The 25,705-nt window shown below is 39.1% G+C and overlaps 1 protein-coding gene across 2 annotated transcripts in view; it reads left to right on the top strand.

The window, feature by feature from the left end:
* The window catches only part of Csrnp3 (cysteine and serine rich nuclear protein 3), a 179,087-nt gene that overhangs the window by 25,959 nt on the left and 127,423 nt on the right, over positions 1-25,705 (top strand). For both annotated transcript variants that reach the window (XM_055600919.1, XM_055600921.1), the window contains exon 3: positions 4,441-4,529. The gene's annotated coding sequence lies outside the window, so the exon portion shown is untranslated. The remainder of the gene's footprint in view (positions 1-4,440; positions 4,530-25,705) is intronic.

Genomic DNA, 25,705 nt, shown 5'->3' with positions numbered 1-25,705 from the left:
GAAAGAGTTTGCCCTCTATTGTTTTTTTTATCCTACTGTGAACGTGCCCCAGTACACAACATTTTAAAAGTGTCCTCATAGATAGATAGATAGTGTCCTTATAGATAGATGTATCAAGTGGAGACAATTAACATGATAGATATTGACAGATTTTTTTTTTTTTCAAGAACAAGGCAACTGCACACTTTATGCTTTAGCATACAATTACAATGTTTCCCCCAAATCCTGGCAACAATTTCCTTTATTCAATAAAGTGATACCTCCGTGCTAATAATATTTATATTAGTAGTCTAGGTAGATCAGAAGCAAGCAAATAAAACATCACAAGTTTCTAAGGTAGACGGAGGATGTGGAGTTGGAAAGTACAAAGAAGAGGTATTTATAATAAGTCAGTAATGGGATTCTTGTTCAAAGAGTACTTTAAAGGCTTGATGAGGTCAGGGCTTGGGCCATCAGTACCTGGGCCAGGAGGATGCTTCATGAGGGAAAGAACAGGGAGCAGGAAACGGCAGGCGGTAGGCCTGAACTCCCGGGGCTTAGTCACCCTTTTCTTTCTTCTGTAGGCACCCGCACACATGAAGACTTCCCTTCCTGTGTGGCGGACACACTCTCTCACATACACATATGCAAAAAATTAAAAATATATAAATTTAATTTGTGATGGTGTATCCTTAAGTGGAAAAAAAAATCTGAAAACCTGGAGGAGACAAGCTGCTGTGTCTTCCTTCCTTCCTCCCTTTTATCTTATTTGTGGAAAATTCAAATATGAGAAGGCCATTGGCTATTCAAGTTAAGTTATGAAATAGAGTGCAAAGAACCTACCACTCCTCTGAATTTCTTAGGCTTATTTACGAATGGCACTATTTAAAGACGTGTTCCTCGTTACGGCTTCTTATGTTAGAGTACGAAAACAAGTCATAACTGAATCAGCTAAGGGAAAGAAATCAAGCAAGGAACTTGAGAAAAGATGGTAAGCTAGGCAGGAGAGAGGCCAGAAGAACGCAATCTCACTTTGCAGTCAGGTGATGAAATCATCGACGAAGTGGACAGCAATCGTCGTAGTCAGACTCTGCTGGGCACTGAGGGTGTGAAGAATGGAGAAGCCTCTGGGGGTCTGATAATGCTCAAGTTTACTGCTGACCTGAGGAAGGCTTCACGGAGCAATGGAGATGAAACCTAGTTTGAACGAGTTCAATGTAGTTTTTTTTTTTTTCTTTTCTTTTCTGTGAAATGGAGAAAATCTTTCTTTTAGAAGTATTCTTATAAAATAAAAGGCAGAAATGTGGTGATAGTGAGTTGGGGAGAGCCTGGAAGAGAACAATGTGTGTTTTGAAGATGGGAGGTCTCATAGCACACTTAGGAGTGGGTGTTAATAATTGAGAAAAGTGGATAAAACCGTGCGGGAAAGAAAGGGTTTCCTTGACGCAGTAAAGATCTATCCGTGAGAGGAAATGGAATCAGAGACTTCAGAAGAGAATTTGTCCTCAGGCGGTGGAGAGAAATTTCTCCATTGCGGCAGGGCTGAAGGTTAACAATCTGAACACACCCATGAAGTGAGGCGGGTGGTGATAGAAGGTGGAGTATGCTGAATTGTGGGATCTTAATTATTTTAGAGGTGCTAACACCAGCTAAGAATGGACAGGAAGGAGCAGGGAGGAAAAGTCTAAGGGATCATATGTGTGTGTGTAGGTATACAAATGTAGATATAGATGTAGGTGACATAGATTATAGATATATAGATATAGGTATTTGTATCACAGAATTCAAACATAGGTTAACAAGGGCACTATGGGGGACCCATTTGAAGGCTGAGATCATAGTTTTAAAGCTATGCCAGTCACTCAAGGACCTTTGCTATCTCTAGTCCCAGCAGCTGCTGCTGCTCAAGATAGGAGAGGTGAGGCAGGACGGGCTCCAAAGCTCCCAGGTCTGCTAGCCTGGTGTATGCTGCAGCAATGAAGTAGACTCCCTGTCTGAAACAAGGTGAAAGGCCAATGACGATACCTGAGGTTGCCTGCTGTTCCCACAGGCACCCTGTGACACTTGCCAGTGGTGACACCCATGTACCCACACTCACATGTGAACACAGACACACATTTAAAGAATACTCAAGGTGCACCATGCCTAAGCAGATTGATCTGTGACTGCCACAAGATCCTACACACATCAACACAAACACACACACACACACACACACACACACACACACTACCTTCCCCTACTCCCTTCCCCCACCCACTTCTGTTGGCACACATAAACATGTAAACACACATAAAAAAATCCAAGGCTTATTTATGTTATTTTTTTTCCTGGTCTGTAACATGCTGTCATTTGCGCCTGTAATGCTCTCAGTGGAACTATAAGATATTTAAACAATTACATTAGAAAATGAATTTTGAATCACGTTTTGAGATAACTTTAGTTCTAATGGGTGCAAGATTTCTCAGAAACAAACTGGACCTCCAGCCTCTGCTGGTTTCAATCCTAACTGCAAATTGATGTTTTTGTTTTTGTGCTGTTGTATTGCAGAGAATCAAGTTTGTTCCAAATCTCTATTCTTGCCTGTATCGTATTGGTATTTAGTAATAAAAAAGGAACAACTCTCTGGAGACACAATATTCCTGAGACAATTCTTTTCTTCAAGATATTTGACCTTTTAAGTTTGTTCAAATGGTCAGTGTAAGTTGCTTATTTTTTCATTTAAGTGCAGCTTTTCTTCACTAGCTGTTGCTTTTGGTAACTACTGAAGTACAGCTCAAGTAAAGCTATGCAAGGCTTTTCTACTTCATTATTAAATAATGGATTTTTTTTTTTTATTGTTTTGAGACAGGCTCACTGTGTTTCCCAGAGTATTCTCAATTTCCTGGATTCAAATGGTCACCCCACTTCAGTTTCCCTATTATATGAGATTACAGGTGCCTGGCTAATTTTCACTCCTTGATGCATCATATTTTCCTAAATATTTTAGAGTATAAAATTTATTAATAATAAATTATTAGAGAAATGCTAGAGAAAATGCTTATCTACACCTTGGTTTGACTAAATAAAAGTGCATCAAGGACTTCATCATCTCTTTAAGCCTATTACACTTATTATTTAAAAAAGTGTAATAAAATATAATTTTAAAAGGAATAGGGTTTGGTTAATAGGTATTTATTCTAAAGAATTCATGTTTACTAGGGGCTGAGCACAGGGCTTTGCCATGCTAAGCACACACGACATTGCTGAACTACATCTATGGCCTTATTTCTGGGAAGTCCATGTTTTCCTAAAACCTGGGCATATAAATGAATTAATTTCCTAATTAGACAGTTTGCTTCAAGCAAATGAAAGAAAAAGTAAGTCATTTTAAATGTCAACTACAGAAAGCTGCATTTTAGTCATTAATTTTGTTTGTCTCAATTATACGAATCTCCTAGTGTCTAGAAATTATAATCTAATGAAAGACAGATTAATAAATTGGATATATATTTACTCTTTATTTGTTATTTCTTGTTTTTTTATAATTTATTCACTTTATATCCTGACTGTAGCCCCCATCTCTTCCTGGTCACACTCTCCCTCCCTCTTTCTCCCTGTTCCTTCCTCCCCTAGTTCACAGAAAGAGGGCATCCTCCTCCCCTGCCATCTGACCATAGCCTATCAAGTCTCATCAGGACTGCCGCATCCTCTTCCTCTGTGGCCTGGGAACACCACCCTGTCAGGGAGAAGTGATCAAAGAGCAGACAACAGAGTTCCTGTCAGAGACAGTCCCTGTTCCCCTTACTAGGGAACCCACATGGAGACTGAGCTGCCTATTGGCTACCACTGAGCAGGAGTCTAGGTCCTCTCCACACATGGTCCTTGCTTAGTTAGTGCATCAGTCTCCTCAGGACCCCCCTTGGGTCTGGATTTGTTGACTTTATTGGTCTCTTTGTGGAGCACCTGTCCCCTCTGGGTCCTTCTATCCCCCGAGTCTTCCATAAGACTCCCTGTGCTCTGCTCAAAGTTTGGCTGTTTGTCTCAGCATCTGCCTTGATCCCCTGCTGGGTGGAGCCTTTCAGAGGACATCTAGGCTAGGCTCTTGTCCTGTTTCCTCTCTTCAACCTCTTCTAGTGTCTATTCTTTTGCTCTTCTTAATGAGAATTAAGCATCTTCCCTAGGGTCCTCCTTGTTATGTAGCTTGTTTACTCTCTTTTTTTATAACACATTAATAAATGAGTCAAAATATTTAGTTATTAAAAATTTACTATGTTCTTCTAGAATATTTCCCCACTAAATTATATGCAACATGTTATCTTTTTCTGTACTTAATGCCTTATGTATATTTCAAGACTCCCATTATTTCCCTGTGTGTAACAAATACCTTTCTTTCTTGCAGTCAGTTTAAGTCTTTGGAAATATATTTTTATGTAACATTAAAACATGGTTCTTTTTCTTTTTCTTTTTTTTTTTTTTTAGGAAAAAAATAAGAGGATATCAACAGACTGAAAAAATACTTTCGGAAGCATAGACTCTTGGGAGGATACTGCAGTTCATGAGATCTCAAGGTGAGGTGCCCCCATTATTACTGCAATGATTTCAATTTCATTTACCGTGACGATTACTATAACTGTGTAATTGTCTTAGGTTACAACTGCTAAAGTGTAACTGGGGAAGCAAAAATGTTCTTTCTTTAAAATATATGTATATCTTTTTATTGTATATGTATTGGTGTTTTGTTTTTCTGAATGTATGTCTTTGTAGAGGTGTCAGAAACGCTGGGACTGGAGTTATAGGCTGGTGTGAACTGTCATGTGGGTGTTGGGAATTGAACCTGGGTTCCCTGGAAGTGCAGCTATGCTCTTAAACCAATTTTTTTCTCCTTTTTTGAGGGTAGCACCATCTGCATGAAAATGAATACTAGGTATGTCTATATACTTTATTTCCTGTGTTAAAGAAGTACATTGATGGGGCTCAGCATTTAAGAGCACTGGCTGCTCTTCTAGAGGTCCTGAGTTCAATTCCCAGCAACCACATGGTGGCTCAAAACCATCTATATGATCTGAGGCCCTCTTCTGGTGGGCAGGTGTACATGCAGATACAGCACTCATCTACATAAAAAAAAAAAGAATTACATTGACAGGCAGGCATGGTGGTATATGCATTCAGTCCCTGCATTTGGGAGGCAGGTGGCTGTCTATGAGTTCAGTCTGCATAGCCATGCCAGGCTAGCTAAGATAGTGAGAGCTAGCTTACAAACCCTATACTTCAGGGTCAGAGAACTTCACAAAGAGAAGGTGGAAAGATTGACAAGAGAAGCATGGCATCTGCTGTGAAATAGTCTCTTCTGAATAAAAGAAAAAAGATGGAATATATTTCACATTTGTGGAATGGCAATTTTTCTGAATGGTCAAGAGTATCTTAGAGATCACTTCTAATATATAAGCCTGGTGAAGAAAACAAGACTTTGTTGTTGTTAAACAGCTTGTTATAATAATGACTGATGTAAACTATGGACTTAGAAATTACAATTACAGTGTGGGCTTAAGTGCATAACCATAGGATACTTTCCCAAATTAGAAGATTTCTTCTTCCTTGATATTGTGAGACCAATTGTCATAGATCATAATTTGAAGTAAAAGTTACTGATGGGCTTTTCTTTTGATTTGTTCATGTTTGTCTTCAGTCTGTTTTTTCGTGTTCATCTAAGAGTTGACTCATTTATTTAGGATTTACCATATATAAATCAATAAATTAAATGCTTTAGTTATTTGAAAATGAGTGAGATATGGTCTCTGTTGCCAATGGTTGTCCAATATTTAAGTTCCCCAGAGTTAATTTCATTATTAATTCAATACATGACTTAAAAGAAAAGCTAGATTATGAGAGGGCATGTAATGAATGCCAAAGCCAAGCAGGGATTATCTGGAGATTACTCAAATTTTGAAATCATGTCTTGTATTAGCCTAGAAAACCAAGAGTTTGTACCAAGAAGAACCTTGCTCTGTTTCAGCTCACACTCAGGGATTGCTTTGCAATTGAAAGTAGCTCTGTTTTCAGGGCATGTATAAGAACTTGGAGATTCTAAGGAAGAGGAGGCTCTTTGGCCACACTTGCAAATTGGATGTTGTAGAAAATAGTCATGCAAACACCTATGAAAATAACAGACCAACTCGCTGTTCTACCTTGTTTGCATCAGCCTTTTTACCCTCGCTAGAGACTCAAATCATTTCCAGGTAACTGAGAAGGGCAAAAAGGCTTGGCTGGGGTGAGATGCTATAAGAGCCTAAGGGATCTTACACAAATCACAGCAGTACCTGGACTCTCTCAAGGAAGTTTTTTGTTCATTTGCTTTTAAGTTAATGACTGAAAACATTACACTTTGCAAAGACGAAGGGAGGCCAGGTGTGTTAGCGCACTAAATTTTAACCTAGAACTTCAGGATGCAGGTGCAGGTGGATCTCTGTAAGTTTGAGGCCAACCTGGTCTATATCACAAGTTCAGGCCAGCCAGAGCAACATAGAAACAAACAGGACAAAACTCACAAAAAAAGTCAATGAAAACTCACCATGCCCAGTTTTACCATTAGCAAATAGTTCAATATCACTGACAAACAATTGTGTTTGTGCCCAGAAGTGGAGAAGGAGCAGTGAGCCATGTACACTAATGTCCTCGGCGTGGCAGAAATCACATGCTAGTGATAGATAACATGGGTAGTGCGTGGTGCAGTTGTGTGTTATGTTTGATGGTGTGATGCCTTGGAGAGAAATTACAGGAGGATACAGGGTACAAGTTCAGGTGGCATTCTTTAGGAAGTCCCAATGACTTCCCACTGCACGATTTTCACAAGAGATGGATGTGATGCCACTTTTGTTCGCATAGAACAGCTGTGATGAGATCCAGCACTTGCTGGTAAATTCCTAAATTATTACCCATTGAGTCGAACTTGTTAATGTGTACTACATTTCTCACTTTTGCCAGAAAGATAATGTATTATTTTTAAAAAGATAATGTATTTCTTACTTATATTTAAAATGCCGTTATATGTAATAAGTGGAACTGAATACAGATTTATTTGTTAAATTTACCATTTACTTACTAAACATGCAAAGACTATAACTATTTGACTTTAAATAAATGGCCATTTGTGGGTACCAACAATTAAGTAGCCAGGTTCTTTCTTTTTTATGATAATCTGGTTGGAATTTTCCTGCACATGTTTGGTTTTGTACATAGGAGTGTGAAGATGTTTAAGGCTCAGATGTTCCTTCCCATTTTTCATATCCTATCTCAGCTAGAGCTGAGTCCATCATATTAATTGACATCCTAAAAGTCATTCAGCTTTAACTACACTGGACTCAAAGGAAAATCTTAGCTTTTGTTTGTTTTTATATGTAGAAAAATCATGTCAATTTTACCTCATTTCAAGTCAATACATAGGGAATATTTGGCTATTCAAATACATAAAAGGGAGATTGAATTACAAACTCTCAAAACTGCCAGGTGTGGCACACATTTTGTCTACTTGCTTCCTAGTAACTAAAAACAGTAAACTTTACAAAGTCTAGAAGGTCAGGCATGGTGATGGAATTGTGGGGAAGACAAATTCCAGTATAGCTTCATCTAGTTGAGAATCAAGGCCACTCTGGGCTACTATACAGAGGTAGCTTGGGTCAGAATAACAAAAACAACGACAGCAATAACAGCAAGCAAAAACTAAAACAGCTTAGTACAATAGTTCCTTAAGTCTTTCAAAAGAAGCATATACTAATCATCATATCAACTGAGGAAATTAGGCTTCCAGCATTGCAGTAGCAAAAGGATCACAGAATGGAACAGTATTTGTTTAGTTGCTATCTTAATTAAACTACAGCAGATAGTGTTTATTCCATGATGTAGAGAGATAGAGAGAATTAATGGCTGGCTCTAGGAGCTTACCATAAAGGCAACCTACAGCTGTTTTGAGAAAACCAAAATTTAAAAATAATAGTAATAATGTGCAAGGAAGAGGATTGGTAGAAACTTAGAAACCAGAGACTTCCTGTGCAATGCCAGCGTGTTGATTCATAGATTTATTTCAAACTGATAAGTGACCTTTTCCTAATTCATGTGAAAACTTTTATTTAAGGGCACCTAGGGCATGTCTTTGCCAAAGCAAATGTGTTCTCTTCAATCCCTTTGATTTCATCTTTCCAAAATTTGCTTTACAAATTTGCTATCCCAGGAATCAAACATGTAGCACGTATCTAACTCTCTGTAGATCTTTCTTCCTCTCACAAACCAGCCCTGCACGCAAACAGCTCAACCTGGAGTCACCTGGTTTGTTCCTGCTCTGTTCTCTCTCTCTCTCTCTCTCTCTCTCTCTCTCTCTCTCTCTCTCCTTTTGGCGTCTATTCTCTGTGATTAGCCAAATGACTTTGTGCTTTATTCTTCAGTGATTCTAATAAAGATTTGACCTAATCTGTGGTTCTTAACTTCGGTACTGTTAACATTATGGGATGTTTGGCATCATTTCCCTAGCACCTACCCCTACTACCCCACTCTAAAATGTCTCTGAACATTGCTTATTGCCTGACTGAGTCAAAATAACCCACATCTAAAAATCACTAATCAAACTTTAATGCCTAGAACCTCAAAGACTTACCCACATCAAACGAGGCGAGAAAGTCTCTCGCCTCTAAAGCACCCCTGGCAGTTAAAATGTCTCACTTCTGTCTAAGTGAACAGTACTGCTGGTTGACCACTTGTATTTTTAGATTCCTCCTAATTGGCTTCTTCTTGATTTTATATTTATAATATGTTTTATAAAATAGGAAGCCTGAACTTAAAATGGATGGGAAAAATTAAGATAAAGATGATGCTTTTATTTCCCCCATTTTTTTTTTATAGACATAGGAACATGCTGGTGCTTTTGATCTTTTCATATTCTTTCTCAGTCATGTTTGAAATTTTGCTGCTTGTTCTGCATTGCTCTTGAGCTTGTTCCTCTTAGACAGAACATGTGACCTTGAAGCCACACTACCATGAGTCCCCTCCATCGTGCTGACTCTGCTTTTTAATCTGAGGTAGTCCCTGTGCAGCACCCACTAATCCCTCCCTGCTGACTTGCAGCCAGACACTTCCAGGATTGTCACCCCACACAAGTCACAGAATCTCTCTCCTTCACTCTTCATGCACCTACCATTTTAACGAGAAAATTGAGGTCATTGTGTGGAAACGACCTGTGAATCCTTGCAATTTCTTCTCTATAAACATTCTTATTTCCCTCCAATCTCAAAGCAGGATCAGCTTTCCCTGCTATTCAGGCAGGCGCTGTGTTTGATTTTATCCCTTTTCCACAGGTAGAGACCTTTTGCCATCCATTATCTGACGTTTGTCCTTTGGTGTCAACCTCAGCTTCATTTCTGACTCTGTCTCTACTGACTACTTGGCTCTGTAGACTTCTATCCAAAGCTAAACAAAAACAAACTGATAGCTCTCTCACTCATAGCCCTTCCATTCACTCTCTCTCTCTCTCTTTGCTGCCTCCATTCATTTCCCCTCCTCTCTGAGAGTCACCCAGTCCTCAGCAGGAGGCCATCAGATTTCTAACCCCATTTAACAGAGCTCGCTCTCTCTGAAGGCACACATGACCTACAGCCTTTATCTCGCCCAGCTCTTTTAGGGGTATTTGACAGTGTTAACTACATTTTTCTTTCGTTCTCCAGGCTGTTATTGCTCTTGTTTTTCTCACATCTTATGGCTCTTTTTATAAAGGTTGTGTCCTAGCTTCCCATTTGTTAGGGAAATACCTACACCCCTCACTTATAGGCATATGTAAGTTACTGTATCCTCTACTTTTCATTGTAAGAAAGGCTTCTCTGGTGGAGGCTGGGGCCATTTTGTATATGGGTATAAGCAGTGGTGTTTAGAAGACAATTTGCTCCTATGTTAATTTAGTTAACTATCAGAAATATGTTCCCCATATGGGTCTACTACCTCTCCATATCTGGTTTATTTGCCAGGATTACAGTACTAGGCATTTATTTTCAACTGTTACTGAATATTCTATAAATCCATTCAGCTTGCAGGCATTCACATAGTTTTTTGCCTAGCAAAATACTTAAGTAGTTCAAAAGGAAAGGAGAAACAGAGTCTGCCATTTGTTTTAAAACTTAAAACTGATAGCAGCTTTCTCTTGGTGTACACTTCTGTTTGCTGTGATGATTGCATCCATCCCCAAACATTTTTGAGCTGCCCCTTGACAACTTCTCCCCTCAACCTCAGGCAACTAATTCGACCTAGAATGTTGCAGTTTTCCCCTTTCCAGAATGTAGTTATCAGCCACAAAAACAAAGACTGCAGGCTTTTGCTTTTGTCGCTTCCATTAACACGATGTTCAGGGACTCGTTAATGCTATTTCATGTGTTATGTTTATCACTTGTTACTGTTAAGTCACAGTCTCATAAACATGCCACAGTTTGTCTACACTCTTGCCCACTGAGGAACATTTGGATCGTTTAGTTTTAGACAAAGTTGTTATAAACATAAGTTTAGAGAGTTGTTTTCTTTTTTTTTTTAATGAGAACTTGGTACAATTTGAAAATAAAATGTTTTCCGTGGGCTGCTTGTGTCAACCTTTGATGTGGTAGCAGTGCTTTGAATGGTTTTGGAACCTTTCGGAGGTGGGGCTACGCCAGAGGAAGTGGATTATCAGGGGCAGGCATTAAGGCTGTACAACCTGGCTCTACTTCCTGTCTACTTGCTACTTCCTGACTGCTCCTGCCACCATGACTAACTGACCCTTTCATAATCTATACACACAAATAAGCCCTTCATCCCTTAAAATTGCTTCTTCGTAGGTTATTAGGTACAGCGGAAGTACCTATTATAGAAAATTCATAGAAGGAAGATGGGCCGTTGCAGTGGCAAACCTGACTGTATTCTCAGACCATAGGAGCTGGTTTGTGGGAGGGATTTGGAGTACTTTGGAACTTTGGGCTGGAAAGTCTTAGAATGCTGTAAGCAAAAGTTAATGGGCCATTCCAGGGTGAGTTTGGAAGATCAGAGTACTGAGGAAAAAGCAGTCAGTGGAGGCCCACCACATGAGACTGCAGAGGGGAAAAGGCGTCTCTCGGTGACTGAAATTACGGAGAGAGCTAATGGAAAGATGCAGTTATATATATAAGTAAATGCAGGTTTATTGGAAGCAGCTGGGGAGAGGGAGGAGAGAAGGAGAGAAGGCGGAAATGTGTGTAGAGGGAGAGAGAGAACAGTAGAGAGGAGGAAAGACAGAAGGAGAGAGGGGACTGGAGAGGAAGGGGGTAGAGGAAGGGGTGGGGGAAGGGCAGAGGAGCCAAAATGTCTGTGTTACATAGTGAGGGGCCTCTGGGAGAGGAGAAGCCCCCCAACCCCCTGGCTGTGGAATTCAGAGTAGAGAGCAGGGTATGCCAGCCATACCCTGCAGCAGGTAGGGATCAAGGGACATCTGGGAGAAAATACTTGAGAACTGAATTCTGTAACGTACCGGCCAACAGTCTGGCTACTTACGCTCTGAGCGAGAACTTGAGTGAGGCTGCCTTCAAAAGTAATGAGCCATGTGTTTTGGCAGAGGAAATTTCAGCACAGTGATTAGGCTATATCCCGGTTACTGCTCACCTACTTTACCTGGGTCTACAATGAGAAAGAGATGCGAAACTGGGCAGTGCATGAGGAAAGCATCCCAGGGTGCTTAATTATGCAGGTACCGCTCAACATCTGTAATTGGTGAAGAGCTAGCACCATTAGAGAGAGATACAGGGCACCGCGCTGGGACAGTATGAAAGCGCCGACTTAAAATACATATTCATTTGAAAGGCGGTTCCATTTGAAAGGTTCTGATACCAGTACCTTAGAGCAGTTTCCCAGCTTGAAAACAACTGCTCAGGGAAGTGTTTCAATTTCATAGACATGCTGACGCCACTGCAACTATGGTCTAAGGAGGCCAGGCCACGTTTTTGAGCTATTTGCCACAGCAGAACTTGGCAGCATTTGCATGTAGTAGTGGTTTCCCAAGCATGAAGGATGTAAGGGTGAGGAGTCATGGAAAGTTCTGGAAAGTTGCTATGGGGGGACAGTGTGTGTCCGAACATTACTCCTTGTCAAAGCACCCTAAGAAGGCACTGCACAAAGCCTTTAAGTTAAAGCCTAAGTGCAGTTGAGACCCCAGGATATTTACTTTAACTAAAAAGTAAATAAAATGTTAGAGTCTGGATGTGGAATGTCCCTCAGGGGCTTATGTATTTCAATTCATGATGATCCTGTTTTGGAAGACCGTGGAAGCTGTAGGCATTGGAACTTCACTAGAAAAAGTAGATCGAGGAAAGCATACCTTAAGTTGTTTTGTTTGTCTGTTTGTGTGAGAGTGTTCTAAGTGCTTTTAATTTTATATGCCTGAGTCTTTTGCCTGGATTGTATGTGTGCAGTGCCCACAGCAGGCAGAAGAGGATGCTAGGACCCTGGGAACTGGAGTTACAAATGGATGGGGGCCTCCATCTAGGTACTGGGAACTGAACCCAGGCCCTTTGTAAGAGTAGAGGTTCTTAACCACTGAGCCATCTCCCCAGCCCTACATCTTGGAGTTTTAGTCCAATTCAGAACTGTTCTCTGCTTGCTGAGCACAGACATGATGTGGCCAGCTCTCTCACACCCTGGCTGCCATATCTTTCCTGCCATAGTATACCATATCCCCTACTGAACTATAAGTCAAAATGAACTCTCCATCTCTTTTTTTTAAATATACATTTATTATTATTAGCTACATTTTATTAACGCTGCATTCCAGCTGTATGCCGCTCCCTCATTCCCTCCCAAACCCTCCCTCCCTCCCTCAGCTTCTCCCTGCCCCTTTCCAAGTCCACTGATTGGGGAGGACCTCCTCCCCTTTCATCTGACCCTGTTTTATCAGGTATTTTCAGGACTGGCTGCAAAGTCCTCCTCTGTGGCCTAGCAGGACTGTTCCTCCCTTGGGGGGTGGGGAGGTCAAAGAGCCTACCATTGAGTTCCTGTCAGAAATATTTCCCTGTTCCCTTTACTATGGGAAACCAATTGGTTACTGAGCTACCATGGGCTTCATCCGAGCAGAGGTTCTAGGTTATAACCTAGAACTCTCCATCTCTTAAGCTACTTCTTAACCAAGTGTATTTGGTCACTACCACAAGAAAGGCAAACTAATATACAGAACCTAAAATGTCATGGGATGGGAAAGTCGGTTTGAGTCATGTGAGAATGTAGAGTAACTCATTTTATTCCGTATTTCCAGTAGGAATATATGAATTTCCCATTGGCTTACACCTTCATCAGCAACTGGTACTATTGTCTTTTCTTTTCTTTTAGCCACTCAATTTGACACTAGGGTTTTATTTGCCCATCCTTAATGAAGAGCAATACTGTTTATTCACCATCTGTATGTGCTGTTCGTAAAGGGTTCAAATATTCTGTCCAAGTTTTATTAGATTGTTTTCTGTTTTTGAGTTCTGAGGTAGGCATTTGACCTTCGCTATCTCAGTCCATAGCTTTTTGTTTCTTGATTGTATGATTTAGAGTAAGAATTCTTAAACCTTGATGTAGCTATGTTTTTGTTTCTTTTGCAAATTATAGTTTTGGGGTAGTAGCTACAATTTTTTTTTTTTTACTTACTCAAAGTCGTAAATATTTCCAAGTGCATTTCTTTTATAAATTTCAGTTTACATTTAGGTGTGGGTCTATGTTGAGCATTTTTTTTCTGTATAATTTCAAAATTTGAAATTTAATAATTTGTGTGAAAATATTCGCATGTTCCATCATTTGTGAAAAGAACTGTCCTTTCTTCATTAAATTTCCTTTATATGTCTGTAAAAATTAGTTAACAATATATTAACTGGATGTGTTTCTAGCTTCTTTTCTCATTATCAAGCTGTCTTGGAGGCAGGATTTTTAAATTAAATCTTTAGACAGCATAGGATTTCTTCATTTTTTCTTAAATAATTTTTATTTTTTTATATTAATCACAGGTTATTTACTTTGTATCCCAGCTGTAGCCTCCTCCCTTCTTCCCTCCCAATTCCGCCCTCCTTCCCTTTTCTCCTCCCTGCCCCTTTCCGAGTCCACTGATAGGGGAGGTCCTCCTCCCCTTCCATCTGATCCTAACTTATCAGGTATCTTCAGGACTGGCTGCCAAGTCCTCCTTTGTGGCCTAGCAAGGCTGCTCCTCCCTCGGGATTTTTTCATTTATAGATAGGTTTTGCATTCTAATATCATTGTCTTACCTTGTAATTTGTTGATGTCTATTAAAAATGTCTTACTGGAATTTTGACTTACATATTTGGTTACAAATATTAGAAAATGAACATTTGAGAAACTCCTCATTTCATATTTAAGATAAAATAGCTAATATTATTAAAATACAGTCACTAATTATCATACTAAAAACATTTTTTTTGGGGAGGGCGGGGGGTTTGAGACGGGGTTTCTTTGTGTAATAGTCCTGGCTGTTCTGGACTCACTCTGCCAGGATTAAAGGCGTGTGCCACCACGTCAGGCTCCATACTAAATCTTACCAAGATAACTGACAATGCCTTTTACAAGCATTTCACAAAACAAACTCTAATGATATTGCTTTTGAACTCAAACTGTCAAATTAAATGATCACTAATTTAAAATCACTCAGGAGTGAGGAGTTAATGTTAAGTGTAAACAGCTTGATGGGGCCATGTTGGTACATACCTTTAATGCTAGCACTCAGGAGGCAGAGGCAGGAGAATTTCCGAATTCAAGCCTGGTCTACAGAGCAAATTCCAGGACAGCCAAGAAACAGGCCAGACACAGAAACCCTGTCTCAAAAAACAAACCAAACAAAAAAGTTCAACACAAGTGCTGATTAAAGGTGTTCATTCTGTAGTGGTCACATGAGTAGTTAAAACATTCTTACTTTCTACTGATTCTCATGAATCTATCTTGTCAGCACATGCTTGTGATCTGAAGATTACAGAAGTGTAATAAAAATGAAGATGAGAATTTTCAGTCTTTATAGGAAGGATGGAGAGATCCAAGAGGAGAGACTAGGAAGGAGGCCACTGGGTACCACAGAGCCATCGTATCTGCCAACATAGTTCTCCTTGATAAATGGACATGGACAAGAATACCAAGGAGATGAATGAGGAGGATGTAGGTAGTTTGTGAAAACTTGTTTCGTAGTTGAGTAACCCCTGTCAGTCAACTAACAACAAGCAGTCTAAAGAAAAGCTCATGAGTTTAACTAGAAGTAATTCCATTCAAACAATTTGGTTGATTATATATTGACAACACACCACACACACACACACACACACACACACACACATATATATATACTATTTACTAAATATAGTCATATATAATCAATATGTGTATTACTTTATTATGACTATATATATTAATCATATATATAGATTCCATATAGTACATATGTATGTATGTATATATACATATATGTACTCTCTATATATGTGTATTTTGTATATATGTATATAGAGAGTCAATATATAATCAATTAAATTGTTTGAATGGAATTACCTCTAGTTGTCTGTGTGTGTATATATATATGTGTGTATATACATATATATACATATACACACATATATACACACATATATATACACACATACACACACACACACATATATGATGTCAACATATATGACATTACAGTCCCAGACAAGGAATGTATAAAATATAAAGAAAAATCATCTTAGTGTTTGGGTAAGGGAAATGAATATACAAAGGGATAATAAAATGTCTATAATCTACATATCTTGGTATTGTTTTGGGGGTAAATTCAAAGCACATATCTTAATATAATGTGAGATGAGTGAATGGAAATGATTTAGTGGTTTTTCTTAAAAAAAGAACTTCAAGAACATGATGAATTGAAAATCTTTCTTGGATTTTTTCTTTGATTAATAAGTTAGAACTGTCTTCTTATGCTGTGTCGTTATTTTTAGCAGGGATAAATTCAGTCCAGCAGCTTTTTTAGACATTTGACATCAAGACAAAGTAAAATATTTAAAATCTGTGTTACTCTTGGCCAGTTTTTCCTACTCTAAGACATGCATTCTCTGAACAAACATTATTCTTATCTTAGCCATCCCTAACCTTTAAGTGGCAAACAGCTGGATATATAGTATGAGAAGTTCCTTATTAAGACTATTTTAATTAAGATGATTTTAGTAAGTAGAACTTCATTTTTGTGCACCTAAAAATAATGTATTAACTTTGAAATTCTTGTTTTTCCCCATGGAGATGCTTTTTCAAAAGCGATAAGGCTGTTATATAGGCATTTAATATTTTTTCACCAGTGTGATTTTGACTTACTATCTGTGTCATAAAACCATTTCTGTTAAATAGAGTAGAGCTGTGTAGGTGTTTTATTTTTGAGATATTCTGATTTCAAAGTAGTGTGAGTAACAGCTATCAGTTCAGAAGTATGATTAGGATATTATGACAGGGAGCTGCAGAGATGGCTGAGTGACTAAGAGCACTCAGTGATCAAATTCTTCAGCTTCTGCTCTCTGCTCTATTTCCCCCTCTCAGTGAGATTTAAGCATTCTCCCTTGAATCCTCCTTCTTACTTGTTTTCTTTAGCTCCCAGGGGGAAGAGGATGCTCTCAGTCAGCGTGCGATTTGATGTGCTGGGGTGGGCTGGTAGGGGCAAGGAACCCCTTTTCTGAGGAATAGGGGAGGCAGGAAAGAAGGAGGAAAGAAGGAGGAAGGGTAGAACTAGGAGGAGAGGAGGGAGGGGCTACTATCAGGATGTAAACTGAATAAATGTTAATTAGCTAAAAAAAGAGAGCACTCAGTGTTCATGCAGAGGACCAAGATTCACTCCCAGTCTGTGAAGGCCCCAGGCACACATATGGTACACATGAACACATGCAGGCAAGCATTACTACCACGTAAAATTTTAGAGAAAGACGAACAATTTAAAAAGAATGTCTTAGCTGACTCAGATGCATTCTCTCTTTTCTAAATATCATCACACCCACCCTAGATGAGAAACTATACTGCTTTGAAATCTCTCGGACCTGTTGTCATGAGAGTGATTTCTTACTTAGCTATGTCTCTTTGATGACGTTATGGGGTAAAAGGGCACACCAGAATGCTGAGAGAGGCCAAGCCACTGCAGGCTCATATTCCATGTCTGTGTTGAGACTTACAAAGGTTTATTGATGGAAAGGGACTTGAAGAATGAGAGCAGAAGCAATTTTCTTCATGGGCTTCACAGACTACAAGATAACTACTGCTGTCAAATGGACACAGCAATTTTTTTTCTTTTTCCTTTCTTTCTTTTCTTTTCTTTTTTTTTTTTTTGCCAACTTAAAAGAATGAATTTTCTCTTCTTACTAGGAAAGGTTTTGTACAGTAAATATATAAGTCTTGGTCAGATATTTTTGCTTTGGAGGGGCAAATAGAATATTCTTATTTTATTATCTTTATCACTCAATGTCAATAATAAGGCTATTAAAATAAGGTTGTATTTAAGTTTGAAATTTTCATATCAAGTTGATGAGAGTTAGACAAAATCAATATAAGATGTATACATATATGGAACTCTCCTATAAAATCCCGTTAACTCTCATAATTAATATGCATTAATATTAAAGTTTTAAAAGAGTTAAATATTTGTATTTATGAACACGAATAAACAAAGTATAACACAATATATTACTGTTTTCAATTTGTGTTAATTTTGGTGTTTATAAAACAAATGTACAATAAACCTTATATAACAGGATGAGCTTTACTTATAGCTGTGAACTTTGTACAAAAGAAGAGAAAGGAAATATGATAATTTTAACACATACTATTAAAATTAGCTATCTCATCAAAACTTGTGCTGCTTTCTCTAATGAGCAGACTTCTGAGCTTTATAATTTTAAAACTAGGGCCTGGGAAAGTTGTATAGTGGAACAGCACTTGCCCAGCCTCTTTGACAACATGGGTTTGATTCCCAGCATTGCTGAAAACAACCAAAACAAAAAAGCCTGAAAACTACATATATTCCAGGAAGGTCAGAGCTTATGACTGGCAGCCTCAGGACAGAAAACTGAAGTCATGTTTTGTTTAGTTATTGTCATAGTCTTACATTAAATTTGCTGAATCTCTACTACCATATATCTTACCCCATATATTTTGTCTGGATGGCCTAAGCTTCCCTGAATTTGTAGTCTTTGATATAGAAAATTGTGTCTCATCGGTTCTTTCACACACTAAAGCTGGGTGTATGGATTTCCTTTTAAATAGTTAGTGTGTGCGCACATATCTCTCTCTGTGTGTGTCCGTGTGTGTTCTATGGGAACATAGAGGGAGGGGCTTATGCCCCCCGTGTACATGGGATGACAGGGTAAGATGCTGAATGTCCTACCTTATCATTTGCTTTATTCCCCTGAAGCAGGGTTTCCCACCTAACCTGGAGCTAGGCTGGTGGCCAGCAAGCCCATGATCCTCCCACTTCTGCCTATATACTGCTGTGCTTATGGGAGATTGAGGTCCACCTCAGCTTTTTACAAGGGTTCTTGGGCTTTGAAGTCAGGACCTCAGGCTTGTACAGCAAAAGCTCTTCCTAGCTAAGTCATCAGTCTAGCCTGAGCAAAGGCTGTACAATAGCACTGGGAAATGTTTTTCAAAAACATTAGTCTTTTTGAATCTCACATCACTGTAATTAATGTACAGATACACTCTTATCGGTGTTTGAGTAATGCTCATGGACACGCTGTTCACAGGAGTGAAAAATGTAAAACCTTCTAAATATACTTGTCAATTGTATCAGCTTACAGGATGGAATTATATATATCTGTACATACACACATATATATATATATATATAAATATATCTATACATATATGCATATATCTATGTATGGAAATATAGAGGGAGGGCCTCATGCAATATACAGTGTATATATACAATATCTATGGATATTGTATAAATCTATATACACATATATAGATTTATACAATAAAAGGGATGAAGTGTCTCTTATATATAGACGATAAGACAGCAGTAAATTTTTTAATGTAATTTTTTATTTATTACAGTTTATTCACTTTGTATTCCAGCTGTAGCCCACCCTTGTCCACCCCCAATTTCACCCTCCCTCCTTCCCTCATCTCCTCCTATGCCCCTTCCCCATTCCAATGATAGTGGAGAATCTCCTCCCCTTCCATCTGACCCTAGCCTATCAGGTCTCATCAGGACTTTCTTTCATATCCTGGTCAGGCTGCTCCCCCATCAGGGGGAGATGATCAAAGAACCAGACATTGAGTTCATGCCAGCAGCAGTAAATTTTTAAAGGTTACAAATAGTTGTGTCCCTAAGAATAATAATTTCATATTATTAAAACAATATATTAATATATTATTCTGTGTAACAGATTAGTAATGGCAGTTTTTTTTTTTTGAGAGATGGAGAGCATGTTAAGTTTCTGGCATACTGCATCTATATTTTCATAATGTTGAAATTTTTGGTAAAATTACACATACCCTACAATAAAGAACTTTATACGTCCAAAACACTAAATCATTATACTAAATGTTATCAGGCAAGAAACCATTGCTTATATTGAAGTATAAAACTTGATTGACACAATAAAGCTTATGGTGAAATTATAATTAATCAGATGAAATTATAATTACTCAGAATGTATTTATTAGCATTTGTTTGCATATTGTATTCTTGCTAAAATGAAAATATTTTGCATGGATCTTTGGATCGTGTAGAAAGGTTGTGTGCTAGAGGCCAGGTACATAATCAAAATGCTATAGCAAGCTGTTTTTTTGGCCCAAATTTTAAAATTTCATAATTACATATTTTGGAAGGAAAACAAAAAACGTATTCCTCCTGCTGCTGAGAAGAAAATCCTGTCATTTCAGCCTTAATCATGAAGTAGTCGTGGGTTGCAAAATGATTTTGGCAAAAGTTAGATGTCCTACCCTTGTAAACCATTTGGTCCCCAAATGGACAGATGATATAGAAAATGTCCTTCCTGTCATCCTGGACAGGACCAAGAATGAAGCAAGCCTGCATGCACGGAAGTGAGTGCAGAGAAGGGAATTGCTAACCTTGGAAGTTTTTATGCCTAGTCTGATCACAGTGACAGGTTTATTGCCACGATGAGAGAAAATAAAACCTTGCTGGCCTAGAGAGGGACTTGAAAATGAAGAAGGGATCGCTGTCTGGAAAATGAGATCATGGCTTGGACCGCTGTCACCAGTATCAACAGCAAACATATAGTGAACGCTGCTAGATGAAAGACACCGAATTAAGTGCACTGTGGCTGTGCTTATAAAACCCACATGTGAGGCTGACAGAGTGATATATGCTTACAGTAGATTTAATGCTGTATCTAGCCATTCCAGACGTCACTTGAACGGGTAAGGTTTGAAGGTTTCTGTTTCCCATGAAACTGTGACTCGTTTTGTCAGAAAAAAATACACTTGAAATTTGCATGTGAAATTAGAGGTTCAGTTATCCGTAGGTCCCTAGTTCTACTTTGAAGTGAATTTTGTAGCTTTTCACTAGAGATAAGAAAACACCATTTAGGTTTCAACTTCAGGTTATATGTGCCTTTGTCTGCCAATAACATGCTTCCAAAATTGAATTATTCAAATATGCCAGTATAAAATTTCTAAGCTTTTGTCAGCTTAAGTATGATGGATACTGTCATGTATTTTTGCTGTGTGTCAAAATGTACAGTCTTGCTGTTATGGGAAATCTTAGTTTAGGACTGGTAGCCTGAGTTTGAAAATGCAGATTCACTTCCTTGTATATTATTTCGTTTATCTATTTGTTATTAACTATATGTGAATATGTTTCAATCATGTCCATCCTAGTATTGTTTAACTTCTTCAATAAAAGACAATGTCAAAGTTTCCTGTAATGTTTTCATAACACTTAGCCGAATGTGGGTTTCACAAGACGGCCTGTCTACCAACATGTTGGCATTGCATGGCATGCAAGAGTACACCTTATTGTGCAAAGTGTTGGTTCCATCGCATAAAAAAAATGATAGTATTTAGGTTCTTTTTTTTCCTGGATGTTTATTGCTACCACCTTGAACTCTCTAGAGTGTGTAGTGTGACATATGGGCCAGGTTCTCAGTATAATGAACAGAATATGTGTAAGGTGGCACTGTGGAGACATATTTCCGGCAGAATCAGCTCAGCCTTTCCAAAGTGACATCTAGTCACAAACTCTGTATATAGCTCTTTATGTGTACCAGTTACTGGAACCATTAAATGTTATCTTGCAGGAGAACAAGATTTAAAAAAAATCATAAAACTGCATTTTCAACTCGAAGGATGAACAAATACTGTGTATTGATGTTAACTATGTGACAATCAAGATCTGTACAATGCTGTACTGGCTGTCACCACTGTTTCCATGGTGTTCCCCCAAGTGAGCAGAAAACAAGATACAGAATGCAAGCAAGAAGCATTGCCTTCCCCTCAAAGCTTCTCCCACTCTCAGTTGGCTCCCCCAAAGAGCTAGCCACAGTATTCTAACTCTCTCTTATTCATCTATCTGCTATCGCTGTGTTCAGGAAGGGAGATAAATCTCCCTTAAGAGTCAGGACAGAAGGGTGGAGGGAGTGTTCCCTAGTGTTAATAACATCACATTAATGGCTATGTTGCCCTCTCTTGTTTGTAACAGAAGCAACACAAGGCTCAAAGAACCTACTTTCGAGAGCCCGTGTGTTTATACGTCTCACCAGCGGGGGAGACAGTGCTTCAGGCATGTTGGTACCATGATTCAGAGACAGTCTCAGGGAGCTCAAAGGCCTTTGATAGCAGGGATATAGCTTTGATTTTCCAAATGAAATAGTCTTTTCTAGTCGATATAGAGAGAATGGTATTTATCTGTTCTGTCAGATAAATGTCAATGTCATTTTAGGAGAAGCTGAAAGGAAGGCTTTATTATCATCAATTAATATGTCAGGTTTATGAGTGTAAATGGAAGGAAAGTTACTAGCAATTATTCAGAACGTGGCTCCTGCTTTCAAAGAACTCATTTTAAAAAATTATTTATGGTACCATGAAGAATTATCATTAGATTGTTCACTTAGAACTTCTTTCTCTTTGTCTTATTAAAGTTTTCTCACTTCTTTATATGGTTTTTCTTTTTCTTTGCAACCCCCTTTCTATTTTCTCCTTGTATTGATTTTAAAGATTTTTTTTAAAAAAACCTTACCTTCATTGAATTTATGGCCTGGAACTGCAGTTTGCTTCCCATTTTTCTTTTTGATGTGTTCAATTCAGAATCACTTATTAGCTCTCACGTGCATAGGCATGGAGGAGCCTAAGTGAAGGAAAGAGATGACACCACGGAGCTTTCCCTTCTGCTTTCAGGATGGTGAGAAAAGTAAAACTAGAATGATTGCAGACAAAGGAAAAGGACCCCCACAGTGGCCGGGGTCTTGAGTACCTTAAGGACCCCCTCCTCTGCCATGCCCGTGGCCAAATCTTCCATCTGTACGGTAGAGATTATTATGCATGCGAATAGGCTACAGAGAAAACTAGTCAATTCAGCTTTTTTTGTTTGTTTGTTTGTTTGTTTTTTATTTGTGATCCTCGTGGTATTTCTTATGCACATCTCTGGAGATAGAAGTACATGTTGTATTTCATGCTCTCAGTTGAATGGCCTCTTCCCCTCCTTCTAGTGAAGTAATTCGTCTTGGTGTCTTCATTAGGTTTCCATCCTTGTGGTAAGACACCAGGACCACAAACAACCTGGGCAGGAAAGGGTTTTAGTTTCTGCTCACAGAACAAAATCAACAGTACGTCACTGAGGGAAGTCAGGACAGGGACTTGGAGGCAGGCACTGAAAGAGAGGCCATAGAGGAGTGTTGTTTATTAGCTTGCTCTCTACGGCTTGCTCAGCCTGCTTTCTCATCTACCACAGGACGGCTGGCCATGGGTTTGGGCCCTCCAATATCTATAACTAATTAAGAAAATGGCACCATAGGCTTGCCCATAGGCCAATGTGCTAGGAGCATTTTCTCAACTGAGATTTCTTCTACTCAAATAACTCTCTTTTGTGTCCAATTGAAATAAAACTGGCAAGCACCCTTGACATAGATGCCATAGTTTCTGGAATATATCAGTGGGTCAGTGGGTTTGTGAGCCCTGTCTTGGGAACACACTCTTCACGAATGATCTTCTATTAGGAAGGATCTTCTATCTTGCATCTTGTCATTGCTAGTTAGCTACCCTAGCAAAATTTTTAAATATCAAGAGATATGAATAACATTTTCAACAGTCTTTACCTCACAGTCATCCTGAGAATCCACACAACCTGTTTTCACATTCAGGGAAAAAATACTCCTAATGATGGGTGATAAAAAAGCATGTGTTATCATGTTAATAGGCTGGAAATATACAATACTATTTATGTAAACAAGTCAGGTTTAGTGTTTTATTTGAATTTTACCTTTTTAAATTTTAGACATCTTTTTGCATCAATCCACATGATTTATTGATATTTGTAGTAGTACAGAGCAATGTTTGCATTACTTCAAATATTGCCTAGGTATTTTCAGTAAAACCCACAGATCAATGTGCTCAGTTGTTGCTCTGCAGCATCATGGAAAACCTACATGCCTCCCCTGACAAAGAGACAGGAAGAAGCAAGAATTTGCCTTTCCTCCACTCCCCCTAACTAAGCCACTGAGTGCTCACAGCTGATATTTCTCCCTACACAGTTTTCCTCTCCAGAAGGACCTGACATTTGTATCTGATATTATAAAAATGCCTCACCTGCTTTGTCAAATATTATACTATTTTTTCACGAATGCCTGTGTAGTTTACAGTTTTGTGCCTCTCCTTCTATGTGTCCTTGCTTCGAAGCTATAAGAAAACAAGGGCTCTAGGTACTTCAGCAGCTCACAATGCAATGCGCAGACTGAGCACTGAACAAAATGTTTCATAAAGGCATTTGGATATTTCCTTAACACATTTATATTTTTACTATGAAGGGTATACACACACACACACACACACACACATTCATGTGGATGTGTTTACACAAGCATGTGCTTGTGTAGATGTCAGAGGTCAATGGCTAATATTTTCCTCAGCCGCTCTCCACATTATGTTTTTGAGACAGGCTCTCTCACTGAACCAAGAGCTCACTCTTGGCTAGACTTCTAGGCTAGAGAGATGATGAACAATAAGAAAGAAACAGGAGGTAATGTGGTAAGGATGCCTGGTGTTAAATGGGCAGAAGTGGTGGGGAAACTCAGTGTATGAATGAGTCTTTAGCATCTGAACACATGCAAGATCTTTGGTCCAGTTCCTGAAGGGAGTGTATGCATACACACACACACACACACACACACACACACACACACACACACACACAGAGAGAGAGAGAGAGAGAGAGAGAGAGAGAGATTCTGAGCCTGGGCCCTTCTTATTTTCTTGTGAGGCTGACTTATTTCTTAACTAAAAATATCTGTTAGCAGCCCTGATAGAGGACATCATTAGACTTGGGTGCTAGAAATCAGAGTATTGAGAAGCAAAGTCTTCTCTTCGCATCTGAGAGGTTGTCAGGTGGTTGATGATATGCCAGTGAGCCCAAAGGACAAAGCGCCAGAAGTGATTGACCTGTCATCTCTTCCCAGAAAAGCAGCTCATCATTACAGCGCTGTCCAGCCCAGCCTCTGACCTTGCTCTGTTCCTGGGCAGCAGAGTGCATTGTCTAACTGAAGCAAGGTGTTGGCAAGCCCCCAGTTCGCCTCTCTCTCTTCCTCTCCCAATCCCTCCCTCCCACCTCTTCCCCCCTTCACCAAATGGCCTTTGAATAGGCTGCTGAACGTGTTTGTGTTATTTGCTTCAGTGCCCTGCCTTGGCAACTGCTCCCCGGTCTTCATTGTTAAATTTAGTGTGCTGACAGTGTTTTAATTTTAGTTTGCAGCATACTGTTTAACATTCCTACCAGCGTAAACAATATCAGCGAAGTCGATTGTCTCTCCGAGATGGACGCTAATACAGTTTTTACCCAGCAACTTGAAAGTCTTCATTTTTTTTTTTTTTTTGCATGTTAAATTTCCTTAGTTCTGTGGAGAAAACTAATTAGTCCCTGTGATCTTGTCCTTTGCTGGACTGCCAGGCGAGGCTGTGGCTTCTACTGCTTAACTGTGAAGCCAGCCTCACCCCCCTTCACATCCTCTGCAATATTAAGCCCTGGAGATTCCTACAGACTCTCTTCCTGTATTCCACAGCACACCCCATTGATCTTTCCAGTTTTATTGTACCAGTTGGTTGTTTTCCCCAGGAATCCCTGCTGGCTGGTCCCTACAGGATTCTGGCTACATTCTGAATTACCTACTTAGCTGGAATCTCTCATGCCTGAATAGTGATTCAAGTGACCTGGAGGGGCTAGCTCCGCTCTGCAGCCTGCCTGGAAGCTGCCATCCGTTTCTGTGCTCGGCAGTTTGGTAATCCCTGTGTTTGCCTTTAGTATCATTTGTGGGTAGTTTGTGCAGTGTATGCATCTAGAAATAACATCATCGGAACGTTCCGAAAGAATTTATAAAACAAGATTTCTTCACAAGGCAATGACTGTGTTTTCTCTGAAAACTGGGACTTTTGGAAGAAAATATTACATGATAATGCCTTGGAGTGGACCCGCTGCTTGAATTTGGAGTCAGTTTTTTTTCCTATGTTTTTTTTTTTTTTTTCAAACATGTATCGCTGTTTTTAAATGCCATGT

The sequence above is a fragment of the Psammomys obesus genome, unplaced genomic scaffold (genome assembly GCF_907164565.1).
Source record: "Psammomys obesus unplaced genomic scaffold, mPsaObe1.curated_primary_1811, whole genome shotgun sequence".
Classification (NCBI taxonomy): Eukaryota; Metazoa; Chordata; class Mammalia; order Rodentia; family Muridae; genus Psammomys; species Psammomys obesus.
The sequence above is the reverse complement of the archived record's forward strand: the minus strand, read 5'-3'. Positions and strand labels throughout refer to the sequence as shown.